Source organism: Schistocerca cancellata, chromosome 7 (assembly GCF_023864275.1).
Source record: "Schistocerca cancellata isolate TAMUIC-IGC-003103 chromosome 7, iqSchCanc2.1, whole genome shotgun sequence".
NCBI classification, from domain to species: Eukaryota; Metazoa; Arthropoda; class Insecta; order Orthoptera; family Acrididae; genus Schistocerca; species Schistocerca cancellata.
The window spans coordinates 464,449,671-464,467,527 of NC_064632.1; positions in this window are offsets into that span (position 1 = coordinate 464,449,671).

Consider the following 17,857-nt stretch of genomic DNA (forward strand, 5'->3'; position numbering starts at 1 on the left):
GATGGAAGTTGTTCCTTATTCACACCTTCTGGCAGACCAGATTAAAGTCTCTGCACTACACTTTCTCTGCTTTCGGTTGAATTTATTTGGGATTCATAACAGCATTTTGTCGTCTCCACACCAAACTTCTGCCGTTATTTGCAAATATGTGAAACTTGTGTTCTTGTTAAATGCTCTCGATAAAATTCAAGTCTCAGTTTCTTGTTCTTCTCCATGACGTATGCTTTTCTTTTAAGTATTCCAGCTCCATAACCAGCACTGCTTAAAGTATAGCGAACGACCCTTGGTATGATTTCCTTCCCGAACCGGTCATTAACATGTGCAGACAACGCAGAATCTGTCAATTTAGGATTTTTCTTGACGATCCTTACTATCATATTTCGTTCTTTTTGCGTGAGCTTCTATGGTCAACGTCGTCTTTCCTTATTAATACTGTTTATGTCTCTAAATGGCGATGTCATGGACTGCACAGTTGCCCGGCTTCTCCAATAATACTAGCTTTCTCTGAAAACGATTCTCCCATTTTATACTGGGAAATAATTATTTGTCTTTTTAATCAAGTTTTTTTCCTTCCCTTTGAGGTGCATTTTGCCTCGTATCAGAACCAATACGCACGAGGTGCAGCTTCCACTGAAGGCCTTCTCTGCTGCAAGCGGTTCGTTAGGCGGTTCTATGTTCAGATTTCCGGTAGTGTATGGATACTTTTTTTCCCTACTGAATAAAGCCAGCACGTACAGAAATTTTATTTACTTTTAGTTGAAGTTGAGACTATTTTGTCTTTAAATCGATTGTATGTACATAAGATAAACAGAAAAACAAAACAAAAGATACAGCTGTAAGGAAACAGATTTTCATAGGAATGAAATTGAACAACGGTGTATGAATACACTTTTCCATGAATGTATGTCGCAATGGGCATAGAACACATATTTTTTTAGCTATTTCATGAGGAAAAGAAGTGGAACAATTAGGAAAGAGAGAATAAGCTGCAATCGTATGTCAAGAGAATAAATTTAATTACTCAGACTTGTAGGCAAGTGAAACGTGGGCGATAAAAAATGGAGAGAAGAAGAAAATAGCTCTCAAATGTACTACAGATTAGTACTGAAGATTAGAAGCTTAGATGTGATAACTAATGAGCAAACGGTGGTAAAAGACATCTATAGGGTAACGTGACTAGAAGAAGGGCTGAACACTTCTTAAATAAGGAGATAATTCAGAGGCTTCCTTTACCAGGATACAGGTTGGCTGGCAGCTTTTCTAGGAGCTCTTTGCGGTGTGGGGGAGTAGCCATGTATGTGAAAAACGGTATCCTATTTTAGTCAATTGATGTTTCAAAGTACTGCACTGAAAAGGTGTTTGAATGTTGTGCAGGTGTGGTTAAATTTAGTGGAGCTAAACTTCTTACTGTTGTTATTTATAGATCCCCAGACTCCGATTTCACAACATTTTTGCTAAAGCTAGAGGAGGTTCTTGGTTCACTTTATAGGAAATACAAAAAGTTAGTTATATGTGTTGACTTCAATATAAATTGTATAAGTGATTGTGCAAGGAAAAGGATGCTGGTAGACCTCCTTAATTCATATAATCTTATGCAAACCGTGTTCTTTCCAACGAGAGTGCAAGGGAATAGTAGAACAACCATAGACAATATTTTTGTTCATTCGTCATTACTAGAAGGGCATTCTGTTAGCAAAATGGGGAATGGCCTTTCAGATCATGATGCACAAATTTTAAGTCTAAAAGATTTTTGTGCTGAAACACAGGTTAAATATAGTTACCAACTTTTTAGGAAAGCTGATCCAGTTGCTGTAGAGACTTTTGTAAACCTTATCAAGGAACAAGAGTGGCAAGATGTTTATAGTGCTGATACAGTAGACGATAAATATAAAGCTTTCCTCAAGACTTTTCTCGTGCTCTTTGAAAGTTGCTTTCCGTTAGAACGTTCAAAACAGGGTACTAGCACAAACAGGCAGCCTGGGTGGCTGACTAAAGGTATAAGAATATCTTGTAGAACAAAGTGGCAATTATATCAAAACGTTAGAAACAGTCACAATCTAAAAGCAGTAGCCCATTAGAAACAGTATTGTAAGGTGCTTAAAAAAGTTATTAGGAAGGCAAAAAGTATGTGGTATGCAGATAGAATAGCTAAGTCTCAGGGTAAAATTAAAACCATATGGTCAGTCGTAAAGGAAGTGGCTGGTCTGCAGAGACAGGTCGAGGATATAGAATCAGTGCATAGTGGGAATGTCCGTGTTACTGATAAGTCGCATATATGTACAGTATTTAATAATCACTTTCTGAATATAGCAAGTGAACTAAATAGAAACCTAGTCCCAACAGGGAATCATATAGCGCTCGTAGAAAAAAGTGTTCCGAGACAATTACCTGAAATGCTCCTCCATGATACTGACAAGAGGGAGATTGAGTTAATAATTAAATCACTAAAGACCAAGAACTCTCATGGATATGACGGGGTATCTAGCAGAATACTGAAGTATTGTTCCATGTATGTTAGCCCAGTACTTAGCCATATCTGTAACTTTTCCTTTAGGAGTGGTCGGTTTCCTGACCGATTAAAGTACTCGGTAGTGAAGCCACTTTATAAAAAGTGAGACAGGGATAATGTTGATAATTGTAGACCTATTTCTATGCCATCGGTGTTTGCTAAAGTTATCGAGAGGGTTGTATATACAAGGTTACTGCAGCATTTAAATTCACATAATTTGCTGTCAAATGTACAGTTTGGTTTTAGAAATGGCTTAACAACTGAAAATGCTATAGTCTCTTTTCTCTGTGAGGTTTTGGACGGATTAAATAAAAGGTTGCGAACGTTAGGTGTTTACTTTGATTTAACTAAGGCTTTTGACTGTGTTGACCACAAAATATTACTGCAGAAGTTGGAACATTATGGAGTAAGGGGAGTAGCTTACAATTGGTTCGCCTCTTACTTTAAGAACAGAAAGCAGAAGGTAATTCTCCGCAATATTGAGAGTGGTAATGATGTTCAGTCCCAATGGAGCACTGTTAAATGGGGCGATCCCCAAGGATCGGTGCTGGGGCCACTGCTGTTTCTTATTTATATAAATGATATGCCTTCTAGTATTACAGGTGATTCAAAAATATTTCTGTTTGCTGATGACACCAGCTTGGTAGTGAAGGATCTTGTGTGTAATATTGAAACATTATCAAATAATGTAGTTCATGAAATAAGCTCGTGGCTTGTGGAAAATAATTTGTTGCTAAATCACAGTAAGACTCAGTTTTTACAGTTTCTAACTCACAGTTCAACGAGAACTGATATTTTAATCAGACAGAATGGGCATGTTATAAGCGAGACGGAACAGTTCAAGTTCCTAGGCGTACGGATAGCTGTTGTGGAAAGCCCATGTTCAGGATCTTGTTCAGAAACTAAATGCCGCTTTATTTACCATTAGAACAGTATCTGAAATAAGTGACATTTCAACACAAAAAGTAGTCTACTTCGCATATTTTCATACGCTTATGTCATATGGTATTATTTTTTGGGGTAATTTTTCTGATTCAAAAAGGGTATTTTTGGCTCAAAAACGGGCTGTTCGAGCTATGTGTGGTGTAAGTTCGCGAACCTCTTGTCGACCCCTATTCAATAGTCTGGGAATTCTGACATTGCCCTCACAGTATATATTTTCTTTAATGTCGTTTGCTGTTAGCAATATTAGCTTATTTCCAACAGTTAGCAGCTTTCACTCAGTTAATACTAGGCAGAAATCAAATCTGCATGGGGAATGCACCTCCTTGATTCTTGTGCAGAAAGAAGTGCAGTATTCTGCTGCATCCATTTTCAATAAGCTACCACAAGAACTCAAAAATCTTAGCAGTAGCCCAAACTCTTTTAAGTCTAAACTGAAGAGTTTCCTCATGGCTCACTCCTTCTATTCTGTCGAGGAGCTCCTGGAAGAGCTAAAAAATTAAGCAAATTCCAGTGTTACATTGTTGATTTTCTTTATTTAAACTAATGACGTGTCGCCTGAATATGTTTCTTATATTTCATTTTATCTGTTTCTACAATCGTGTTATAATTTCATGTATTGACGCGTTCCATGACCATGGAGACTTCTCCTTAATGTGGTCCCACGGAACAATAAATAAATAAATAAGATTTCGATTGTTTATTACAAAGAAGGAAACACATTCCGCATGTTGCTGATTAGAGGAAAGTTATAAGTTTTGACACAGCTGCACTGTACTTTGTTTGTAGCAACACGGTGACTACACCGCAAGAGAAATCATTTTTTGTGTTGGAATTTGCGCGAAGTCAATCCATTGTTCAAATGCAATGCTCATTCCTCACATTCCGCGATTTTTTTCTGCGAGGATACATAAAAGAGAGAGTCTTCACCCCGCCTATGGCAGCTACTCTTCAAGAGCTGAAACATAAGATTGTTGAAATAGGGACCTGATGATTCGTGTGTCGAATGAAATGGACTATCATTTCAATGTTTCTCGAGAAATAATGGTGCTCATGTTCAGTGTACGGTATAGTGTCTGCGCGAACATAAAACTTCGAACCTTCCTCTATCCAGTGACATGGGCAATATGTGCCTATCTCTGTTAGTTTTTCTATAATTAACAACCGAAATATGTCCTTACTTTTTTAATCACCCTATATAATACGAGCCCAAAGAGCTTTAATGTCTAATACTGTTACTAGATGTCGCTCACTTGCACAATATCCGTATACACACATTTCCACTGGTTCTAAGCAGTAGGATTCCTCTTCCTCCCTGTGATAAGTACAGTGGTATTTCAAGACGCACTATATAGTCTTACACGTGTTTGTCAGAGACATGTTGACATTTTGATATCCCGTAAGTATGCCTTTATACGACTCACAGTTGTTTGTGCACGTCCCAGAGCTATTGTTATCTGTATTTTGTTTGACTACTACATTACGTTTTACCTGATGTATGTCAAATGGTGAATAGTTGACTAACATCTGCAGGCAAAAACAGAACGTATAGTTCGGTATTACTGCAAATAAAAGCAGATTCCACCTGATACTGAAACAAAAACCTACCTTGAAAAGGTCTGATGATGAAACAAAAAATTACTTTACGCACATTATGAAAAGACATGATTCGCTGGAAAAGATCAAAGCTGAGGAAAATCGGAGGCACAAGGAGCAAAGGGTGACGAATTAATGGACACACCCTGGAAAATCTTCGGGAGATAGTGCAGGACAGAATAAATTGGGTTACTTTTGTTAATGGGGTCACGGAGAGGCAGAATCGATTAGAGAAAGAGAGAGAGAGAGAGAGAGAGAATGTAATGTAATGTATGTAGGTAAGCACATGTATGGTTTAAGTTGCGTAGGTACCTGCTGATTAGACAATACTGTCTCGAAATATTGTACGTGCGTGAGATAAACATCAAAATGAAAGCAAATACAGCTACAAGGAAACTTTCTTCGGTTTTAATAAAATGGTTCAAATGGCTCTGAGCACTATGGGACTTAACATCTGAGGTCATCAGTCCCCTGGAACTTAGAACTACTTAAACCTAAGTAACCTAAGGACATCAGACACATCCATGCCCGGGGCAGGATTCGAACCTGCAACCGTAGCAGTAGCACGGTTCCGGGCTGAAGCGCCTAGAACCGCTCGGCCACCACGGACAGCCGGAGTTAATAAATAACAGCTGAAAGTCGTATGGATATTCGTTATTCAGTTGAGACCACACAGAAAGAGTAAATTTAGCTATGGTAGGAAGCATGAGTCGAGCATGTATCACTAGTTCTTACATCGCCTAGCGCCGGGGAATTTAATGGGTAACTCCTGAAAATAAAACACTGCTACTACTGGACAGTTATTTGAAGTTTTAATAGTGGCAACACTGCAGTAGAGATGCAACGTAACGGAATCAATCAATTTCCCTTTTACCTGACCTTGATTTAGAAACATCTGATTTCCCTCAGCGCAAATGCTCTCCGTTTCAGATGTGGTTCGCAGGTATACATTCTGGGTGTTCACAGATTTTGAACTTCAGAAATTAATTGCATCTGTTGTATGAGAGTTATGCATATCAACATATTTACACCGCATCAGTCGCTATCAATAATAATAATAATAATAACAGTAATAACAACAATAATAGTATGAATAAATTGTCTGAAAAAAGAATTATTTTAGTGGAATTTTGTTGTTTTGTACATAATTAAGTACAGTTTATGGCACATACGAAATAATGTTTAAGGTTTCACTACTCTCTGTTTAGCATTTTTTGTGTAAGTGGGAGTTTTCGTGCTTTTTTATTTTTTTGGACAAACGCACACGATCCCTAACACATCTATTAGTTAACGAATTAGCTTCCGGGCTGAAAATCAGATATTCTTACGTTGCACCCACACTACAAATTACGTTTGCTATACACGTTGTTAAATATTCGCTTGTAGTCCCTCTTATTTGATTTTGTCACTTCCTAAGTCAAAGGATCTGTTCTGGGAGGCCGTAGTTTCCTTGAGGCTAACTTTTCCTGGTAATTTTCTTTTCTGTTAGCACTTACAACAGATTCAACATAGTTCATGTTAACACTGCACAGAACAGCCGATTCCTTAACAGTAAACAACCAACTCTAAATACAAACTGCCGTTTGTGGAAATGATTAATTGAAGTTGGTCGGTTGACTAGAATACAAATGAGGCGGTGAGAGCCATAAGGCCCAAAGGCACACCGTCTTCGACCCCACATTTAAATGAATCTCAGAGAAACCAGTGGCACAGCGTTTCGTCGATCTTCATATACACATGCAATGTGGGCCTACGGAGCAGATAAACCACTATAAAATCAACAGATGCTACAAGCGTGAATAAACGCTACAGTCTCACAATCGACGATGATTTACTGTATGGTTCTCAGCGCCTCAAACTGAGTACTGTATGATAAAATCCAAACCTTAATACACTGTATCTCATTCAGAATCTCGTAAAATATATTTTTCTATCAGTGTAACTAGACATATCAAAAAAAGTTTTCCATTACCTCGGTTCCGAGAGTTCCGGAATTTGTACAGAAAATTGGAATAGAGATGATTATAAACATCATTCCCGCCCTTTTTATTGCTCATGAAAACTATACATTGCATATTGTACCACCATACTGCGAGACCTTCAGAGGTGGTGGTCCCGACTGCTGTACACACCAGTACCTCTAATACCCAGTAGTACGTCCTCTTGCGTTGATGCACGCCTGTCTTCGTCGTGGCATACTATCCACAAGTTCATCAAGGCACTGTTGGTCCAGATTGTCCCACTCCTCAACGCCAATTCGGCATAAATCTCTAAGAGTGGTTAATGGTCACGTCGTCCATAAACAGCCCTTTACAATCTATCCCAGCCATGTTCGATCGGGTTCATGTCTGGAGAACATGCTGACCACACTAGTCGATCGATGTCGTTATCCTGAAGGAAGTCATTCACAAGATGTGCACGATGGGGGCGCCAATTATCGTCCATGAAGACGAATGCCTCGCCAGTATGCTGCCGATATGGGTGCACTATCAGTCGGAGGATGGCATTCACGTATCGTACAGCCGTTACGGCGCCTTCCATGACCACCAGCGGCTTATGTCGGCCCCACATAATGCCACCCCAAAACAGCAGGGAACCTCCACCTTGCTGCACTCGGTGCACAGTGTGTCTAAGGTGTTCAGCCTGACCGGATTTCCTCCAAACATGTGTCTCCGACGATTGTCTGAAGAAGACATATGCGACACTCATCAGTGAAGAGAACGTGATGCCAATCCTGAGAGGTCCATTCGGCATGTTGTTGGGCCCATCTGTACCATGCTGCATGGTGTCGTGGTTGCAAAGATGGACCTCGCCATGGATGTCTCGAGTGAAGTTGCGCATCATGCAGCCTATTGCGCACAGTCTGAGTCGTAACACGGTGTTCTGTGGCTGCACGAAAAGCATTATTCAGCATGGTGGCGTTGTTGTCAGTGTTCGTCCGAGCCATAATCTGTAGGTAGAGGACATCCACTGCAGTAGTAGCCCTTGGGTGGCGTGAGCGAAGCATGTCATCGACAGTACCTGTCTCTCTGTATCTCCTCCATGTCCGAACAACATCACTTTGGTTCACTTAGAGAGGCCTGGACACTTAACTCGTTGAGAGCCCTTCCTGGCTAAAGTAACAATGGGGACGCGATCGAACCGCGATATTTACTGTCTAGGCATGGTTGAACTACAGACAACACAAGCCGTGTACCTCCTTCCTGGTGGAATGACTGGAACTGATTGGCTGTCAGACCCCCTCCGTGTAATAGGCGCTCTTCATGCATGGTTGTTAACATATTTGGGCGGGTTTAGTGACACCCTGAACAGTCAAAGGGAATGTGTCTGTGATACAATATCTACAGTCAACATCTATTTTCAAGAGTTCTGGGAACCGGTGCGACGCAAAACTTTTTTTGGTGTGTGTATAACATATACTGACGACCGATCTAATGTTACCATATAATGAGTGAGTTGGCACATCGTAGGAGTGTGCCACCGTCTAGAGGGATTTATGCCAAGCAAACGAGGATAAAAGTCTGCTGCAGCGTGCTACCACCTAGCGATCTGTAGTTGAGTGGTACTTAATGATCTGTAGTTGAGTGATAAGGGCTAGCTGTGCACACCATGAACCGCGCACATTGTTTATCTAATCCGTATGTATGTGGCCCGCAAGATATTTACGGCACGTCAGATGCGCATGAGCAAAAGCTCCTTAAAACGTGCGCAAATGATGGTGTGCTAACAACCCTGATTCCAAGTTTCACCGAGTCTATAGGGGTAGCAATGTAAGTAACATAGCGCGGTATATTTAGTGCTGTGTATTTCATATTACCGCATTAACATTACCTTTAACAGTATTCAAAGAAAAATAACCAATAAATCCTCAAGGTGTCAAAACTTAGGGTGTTCACGTCCTCTTGTGTTCTTACACAACAGCTGCCTCTGTTCCCTGTATGCTCAATTACGGTAAGAACTGAGCCTCGTTTAGCGGACAATCCAATTTACTGCTGTAGGGGTGTTTTCGACACGAGAACGATAAAAATTGAATGTACCAGAGGACGTGCAAAGTACAGTGTTATCAAGATCTTCAAGAGAAATCTGCACTGGTTTACGTTAGCAGGGTGTGTAAGCGCCTTCAACGAGGGAAGCCAAAATATGGCACACATTCGTCAGCAACCGTGCCAGTGAAGAAGTATCTGCTCTTACAGCGTTACTGGATAGCGATCGACACCAAACGACCTGTGGGCTGGTTCGAGAGACGTGCTTAGCGTATGCGACTGTTCTTCACGTTCTGAAGAAACGTCTGGACAAGAGAAAAATTGCTTCACGATGTGTTCCACTCTGACGATTTGGCGGAAGTACACAAACATTGGTCGTATCCACTTGGCCGTGAACGCGAAAGAGACGTTCTCTTGCTGGATGAGAGATGGGCCAAATCGTACGAGCCACACCTGAAACGCCAGGCAAACGAATCTCATCATTACGGATCAACAAGACGATCAAACGTTCGTCAGAAAACCGGTAATGGGGAAGTTTTGATGATTATCGTGTACAACTGAAGAAAGTCAATTCCATACCTTACTGTTAATTTTTGGAACACAGCAAATTTCAAAACGTTGTACAGAACCCATCCATCATTTACAGGAGAGTGCTTTGGCGTACGCAGCACAAGCCGTGACTGATTTGTTCGATCGATGGGGCTGGGAAGGTCCCTCGCCCTCCCCCTTGGACCAAGTCCTTGGCCCTCGACTTCATTTCTAGAATGCTTCAGAACTATTACCGAAAGTCTTCGAGCGATAGACAGTTCCATCCGAACTATAAACTTACTGGTGTTTCTAAAGGTATGATAGACGTCCACATCGCTGGCAACAGGTTGTACACGATGCTGGTGACATCTGTGAAGGGCAGCAACAACTCTGAAACGCGTATCTGTTTTGTATCATTTCGATTACCTGCGACAGTCAGTCTTGCACGAGGCTATCTACAATTGTAAATGTTGAAGTATTCTTATACGAAGAACTTCATTTGCCAAGATCGCATTTGTTTGTGCAGTAATGACTAGTTTCGCCGAATTTTATGGCCATCACATTAGTACAAGCAGTAGCGTTTACAATGACTGTCATAAGCATTGACATTATTACTGATTATGACAAATGGTCGCAACTGCTTGTACGAATGAATTGAGAATGGTAGTTCAAATTTGCCCAAACTAGACATCAGTGTACAAATAGTTGCGATCTTAGCAAATTAAGTGTTATTATAAGAAGACTTCAACACAGGAGAGCGTGGCGCACCGAACATTGCCTCAAACCTAGGTCATTGAAGGCACGAAACTCTGAGGAGCGAAAATAAAGAAAAGAGCTCCACACTTCCTGTTGCGATAGCCCTTAAGTGAGCCCCAGGTGGTCGGACAGATGTTATTCGCGCCACGCAGTACAACCCTATTAGAACGGTAACGCCTATTAGGGAAGTCTCATTATCCGGGAGTAGTGGCGGTCTGAGACTCCTCCATATCTAATAGAGGAGCCTCATACGCCGCTCGCCTAACGGATGCTTTCTGCTTCATCTGGTCGCAGACTATTAGCAATTATAATGGTGTCTAATATATTCATGAAGTCATTAGTCGTTATCCGTAATTAAAGCCCATAAGGAAGGCACACTACGGTCCTCCAAATGTTAATAAGCTTTATACATTAAATCAGACAAATTAATGTTTCATCCTATCTCTTCGTTTTTAGGTTAAGAAAGGTTTATCTTTTACATTAACATCCAGAAATATGGGATTTTTCACTGTAGAGGTTTTGCAAATACACTGACGGAAAAGTAGCAAAACCAAAAACTAGCGGACGTAGAGTAATGAAATTTCGGGAAAACGTTTGTCTAGGTAACATATTTAAGTGATTAACGATAAAAGATCACAGGATAATTAAGCGCGAGATAAGCCGTTGCAAATGTGAAATGCTGGTACATTAGTAATAGGTGTAACCGCCAGAATGTTAAATGCAAGCATGCAAACATGCATGTATTGTGTTGGACAGGAGCCGGGCATTAGCTTGTGGGATGGAATTCCATGCCTGTTGCACTTCGTCGCTCAATACAGGGACGGTTAATGTTGTTTGTGAATGACGCTAGAGCTGTTATCCGATGACGTCTGATATGTGCTCGTATGGAGACAGATCTGATGATTGAGCAGGCAGAGAATGTTGGGTTACAACAGCGGTATATGGACGAGCGCTATCCTGTTAGAAAACACCCCTTGGAATGCTTTTCATGAATGGCAGCACAATAGGCCGAATCACCAGAGTGACGTACAATTTTGTAGTCTAGGTGCGTTGACTAACTACGTGAGTGCTCTGCTGTCATAAGAAATCACACTCCAGACTGTAACTGCAGGTGTAGGTCCCATGTATCTAGCAGGCAGACATGTTAGTTGTAGTTCCTCAACTGGCCTTCTCCTATTCACCACACGCCCATCACTGCCACAGTGTAAGAACCAGCTTTCATTAGGAAACACAACAAACGTGCACCTTGTCCCCCAATGTGCTCTCGCTTGACACCGCTGAATTCGCAACTGGCGGTTGTCTGGAGTTAATCGAATGCACGCCACATGGCTCGGAGCAGTCCTTGAAGTGCAGTTCGTTGTGTCACTATGGTACCAAATACTTCTCAGATTGCTGCTGCAGATGTAGCCATAAGCCGAACACGATGGCCTTCCCTCTCGGCAGTGTCACGTGGCCGTCCGGAGCACAGTCCTCTTGCGACTGTACATTCTCGTGTTCATCGCTGTCAGCAACTGTGTACAGTGGACGCATTCCTGTCACGTCTTTCTCCAGTATCGCAGAAGCAACGTCCAACTTCTCGTAGTCCTATTCACGACCTCGTTCAAAGTCAGTGAGTTGTCAATATTGGAGTTTTTGTCGCCTGAAAGGTATTTTTGTGTAACATTAACACAACATAGCACGTCCAATCTCAAAGGTAAGTAACTCTCACGACCGTTACCTTATTTGGATCATCACATAGCGCTACTATCGCTACTCTTATGCGACCGGCAGGAAATTCGAATAGACATCATCTTTCAGATATAGAAACACGACTACCCACTTTCATTTACGTCGCACAGCTCCTTCTTGGTACTGCAATTTTTTTATATCAGTGTACACAAGCCTTTCCGTACCTCTTAAACTGTGTTATACGATCTTAACATGCATCATTCACAAAAACCTCTTTCGCGTAAATGTATCACGTAGCTAGCATAAAAAATTTTTTCTGCTTCCTTAGAATGTTCAGCGCCCCTGTGGTGTGCGTGGGTCTAAAGATCATATTTCTTTGTTTTAACAATTGCTATACTGCCTGAAAACCTGAAACATCTCTTCTGGGTGAAATCTTTAGTTACGAAATTGGCGGTTATCAACAGTAGTCTTAATGGGAGTCCTATTTAGTGATACGCTTCTTCGAGGTGTACTACTTCTATTTTTCTAGTAAGTGTTAACTGGAAACTGATATGCACCAGTATCGTAAGACTGAATAAACCGCTTAAATGTGGGTACAGCGAAAGGTACAGATGAGTAACGACAAATAACGGAATGTTTCCGACATCTGGTTGTCAGGCAAATTACGGTCAATTCGACGTCTCCCTACCCTTTTCTGACCTTATTGATAAGCTGTTCCTCTCCACCCTACATACGCTTTTTTTAAAAAAAAAATCTTATGGGACTTAACTGGTTTGGTCATCAGTCCCTAAGCTTACACAACACTCAACCTAAATTATCCTAAGGACAAACACACACACACCCATGCCCGGGGGAGGACTCGAACCTCCACCGGGACCAGCCGCACAGTCTCTGACTGCAGCGCCTAAGACCGCTCGACTAAACCGGCGCGGCCTACGTACGCTCTAATAAAGTTAAACAGGGCAGCTTTAGTTATCCGTAGTAAATTGGATACTGTTTTATCTTAAACAGAAGCTTAGTACTAGTTAGCTTATATACAAACTACTTTTGCTCATTGCTGATCTACAAAGGCTAATACATCCTACGTCTAACAAGAAGGAAGAAAGTAGGAAAGAAGTCTGAAAACAAATAAAAGAGCTAGAGAAACAGTTACTAATGTAAAAGTTTGAAGAAGGCACAATATCTTTATCGAAATAAGCGAAAAATCTGATGAACAGCGCAAAATGTGTGTTACATATGAATAAATCAACATGAATACAAGGGATAGTTATAGCCAGTTCAACATTAGAATTGGTGAAGACAGAGTAGTAGATAATCAAGAAAAAAATTGCGCGACGCAAGATTTCTTCAGTAAAAATGCTATGTACGTTTCAGATAAGTAATACAATTGAAGTACGAAGTACTTAGAATTTACTTCTGGAACAGATCATCGATGGCAGAGTCTGTTAGAAGGGAAGCAACCAAATGGTGAAGCGTACAAAGTGATTATAATGAAGAAAGTTGGTACAGAATTCAATAAATATGTATTAGAAACATCGGATGAGAACGAGAAATTCCTAATCAACGAAGAGGATGAAGTAACAAGATAGGTGCTGAACTATTTTGCACTTAAAAAGCATAGTAGAAAAAAAAACTGCGACGGATAAAGAAAGATTTAAAGGACGGAAACAATAAATATTTTGAATACTTAGGAAAAACAAAGTTGTAGTATGCAAACTACTTAACCAAATACTATTATTTCAGAAAACAATTTCATTATTGCATAAAAATTATTACCCAAATAAGCTGCGCATTGCTACATAATTCAGTTTTCTCGAATCCTAAGTATAGACTGAAGAGGTATCTAATACACCTAACAATAATTCCTTGTTGTAAAATAATGGAAATATCATATTTCTTTGTCAGAAGATGGTCATCTCCTTTTTAAATGTACAGACCGTCATTTGTATTGTTTTTTATTTAATTACGACCCAAGTTTCGGCCTTTCATACAATTTTTAAGTGATTAAGTTTATGTCGTAAACATATATTGCAGGATATCAAGCCCTACGACTCAAAGACAGGTGTTCATCTTTTACCCACAAAAGTAAACCTGTTTTTCTTAAATATGACGTGCTCCCACTATAATTTATTGATATTTTGGCAAGATGATGATTTTATATCTTTCATTTCGTGGAGAGCGAATATTTTTCCTAATTTATGGACAATTTGTGCTTGATGTCCTGCAATATACACTACTGGCCATTAAAATTGCTACACCACGAAGATGACGTGCTACAGACGCGAAATTTAACCGACAGGAAGAAGATGCTGTGATATGCAAATGATTAGCTTTTCAGAGAATTCACACAAGGTTGGCGCCGGTGGCGACACCTACAACGTGCTGGCACGAGGAAAGTTTCCAACCGATTTCTCATACACAAACAGCAGTTGACCGGTGTTGCCTGGTGAAACGTTGTTGTGATGCCTCGTGTAAGGAGAAGAAATGCGTACCATCACGTTTCCGACTTTGATAAAGGTCGGATTGTAGCCTATCGCGATTGCGGTTTATCGTATTGCGACATTGCTGTTCGCGTTGGTCGAGATCCAATCACCGTTAGCAGAATAAGGAATCGGTGGGTTCAGGAGGGTAATACGGAACGCCGTGCTGGATCCCAACGGCCTCGTATCACTAGCAGTCGAGGTGAGAGACATCTTATCCGCATGGCTGTAACGGATCGTGCAGCCACGTCTCCATCCCTGAGTCAACAGATGGGGACGTTTTCAAGACAACAACCATCTGCAGGAACAGTTCGACGACGTTTGCAGCAGCATGGAGTATCAGCTCGGAGACCATGGCTGCTTTTACCCTTGACGCTGCATCACAAACAGGAGCGCCTGCGATGGTGTACTCAACGACGAACCTGGGTGCACGAATGGCAAAACGTCATTTTTTCGGATGAATCCAGGTTCTGTTTACAGCATCATGATGGTCGCATCCGTTTTTGGCGACATTGCGCTGAACGCACATTGGAAGTGTGTATTCGTCATCGCCATACTGGCGTATCACCCGGTGTGATAGTATGGGGTGCCATTGGTTACGCGTCTCGGTCACCTCTTGTTCGCATTGACGGCACTTTGAACAGTGGACGTAACATTTCAGATGTGTTACGACCCGTGACTCTACCCTTCATTCGATCTCTGTGAAACCCTACATTTCAGTAGGATAATGCACGACTGCATGTTGCAGGTCCTGTACGGGCCTTTCTGGATACAGAAATGGTCGACTACTGCCCTGACCAGCACATTCTCCAGATCTCTCACAATTTTAAAACGTCTGGTCAGTTGTGGCCGAGCAACTGGCTCGTCACAATACGCCAGTCACTACTCTTGATGAACTGTGGAATCGTGTTGAAGCTGCGTGGGCTGCTGTACCTGTACACGCCATCCAAGCTCTGTTTGACTCAATGCTCAGGCGTATCGAGGCCGTTATTACGTCCAGAGGTGGTTGTTCTAGGTACTGATTTCTCAGGATCAAAGCACCCAAATTGCGTGAAAATGCAATCACTTGTCAGTTCTAGTATAATGTATTTGTCCAATGAATACCCGTTTATCATCTGCATTTCTTCTTGGTGTAGCAATTTTAATGGCCAGTCGTGTATGTTAATGATATAAACTCAATAACTTGAAAATGACATGAAAGGCCGATTCCTGGGTCGTAATTAAATAAAGTACAATACAGTCAAATGGCGGTGTGTTCATTTAAAAATTATGTATGACTGTTGCTCTGCAACATCAAAAACTGATTATCATCGTCTCTTAACGATATTAGTCATACAGCAAAATAAATTTGCAACTGAGACAGCATATATAAAATGCAAACTGCAAAATGCAAACTGAAGTAGGATTCGTTATGATTAGGAAGGTAGGGCAGGGTGTGGGAGTATGGATAATTGTCAACAGTTTAGTGATACGGTTGTTCTCATCACAGTCGACAGCAAACCAACACTGACATAGTTCAGGCATACATGCCGACGTCGCAAGCTGAAGATGAAGATTCGCGCATGGTAGCTGCGCGGTCTGGGGAGCCTTGATACGGTCCGTGCGGCTTCCCCCGTCGGAGGTTCGAGTCCTCTCTCGGACATGGGTGTGTGTGTCGTCAATAGGGTAATTTAGTTCAAGTTAGATTAAGTGGTGTGTAGGCTTAGGGACCGATGACCTCATCGGTTTGGTCCCATAAGACCTTACCACAAATTTCCAATTTGAAGATGAAGAGATAGAGAAAGTATATGAGGATACTGAAAGGGTAATGCAACACGTAAATGGAGATGAACATCTGATAGTCATGAGGGACTGGAATGCGGTTGTAGGGGATGGAGTGGAAGAAAGGATTACGGGAGAATATGGGTTGGGTACTAGGAGTCCCGCCAGGTTAGTCGAGAGTGCTAATGCGCTGCTTCCTGGACTCGGGTAAGTGCGCTGGCCCTGGATCGAATCCGCCCGGCGGATTAACGACGAGGGCCGGTGTGCCGGCCAGGCTGGATGTGGTTTTTAGGCGGTTTTCCACATCCCCCTAGGTGAATACTGGGCTGGTCCCCACGTCCGGCCTCAGTTACACTATTCACAGACATTTGCAACACGTTCGCACTATTTCATGATTTACACTAGTCGCAGACAGCTGGGGTACACTGATTCCATCCTGAAGGAGTACAGTTGTGGCGGCAGGAAGGGCATCCGGCCACCTCTTCAAATTAACCCTGCTAAATCCGATGTAACCAAACCGACTCTAAGAAAACTGAGAAAACTGCAGGACAAAGGCGTCAGCAAAAGAAGATGAAGTGGGGTTGGGTACTAGGAATGAGACAAGAGAAAGATTAATTAAGTTCTGTAACAAATTTCAGCTAGTAATAGCGAATACTCTGTTCAAGAACCAAAAGAGGAGGAGGGATACATAGAAAAGGCAAGGATAAGCGGGAATGTTTCGGTAAGATTAAATCACCGTCGGAGAGAGATTCCGAAATCATATACTGGCTTGTAAGGCATAGCCGGCAGCAGATGTAGCCTCAGATCACAGTGGAGTAGTGATGGAGAGTAGGCTGCAGATCAAGAGACTAGTACCAGTACGCAAAGAAGTGAGATACAGAAGTAGTAAGGATTGAAGAGATGCGCTTGAAGTTCCCTAAGACAACTGCTACTGCAATAAGGAATAGGTGAGTGGGCTGTGCAGCTGAGGAGAAATGGACTTCTGTAAAAATGGAAACTTGAAAAGGAAAACATAGGTACAAACACAATAACTGCGAAGAAAACATGAGTAACAGAAGAAATACAGCAGTTGGTCGATGAAAGAAGGAAGTACAAAAGTGCTCAGGGAAATTCAGGAACACAGAAATACAAGTAGCTGACGAATGAAATAAATAGGAAGTGCAGGAAAGCTAAGAGGAAATGGCTGCATGAAAAATGTGAAGAAACTGAAAAACAAATGATTGTCGAACGGACTGCCAAATCATGTAGAAAACTCATAACAATCTTCGGTGAAATTTAAAGCAACGGTGCCAACATTAAGAGTGCAACGGCAATCCCACTGTTAAATGCAGAGCAGACAGTGGAGAGGTGGAAAGAGTACATTGAGGACCTCTATGAGGTGGAAGATTTGTCTGATATGATAAACGAAGAAACAGGAGACGATTTGGAAGAAATGGGCATCCAGTATTAGAATCAGAATTCAAAAGTACTTAGGAAGGGTTAAGATCAAATAACGCAGAAGGGATAAAAAAACGACTATTCACGTTGCTGTGCAGAATGTATGGGTCTGGCGATATACCATCTGTCTTTCGGAAAAATATCATCCACACAATTCCGAAGACTGCAAGAGCTGACAATTGCGAAAATTGTCGCAC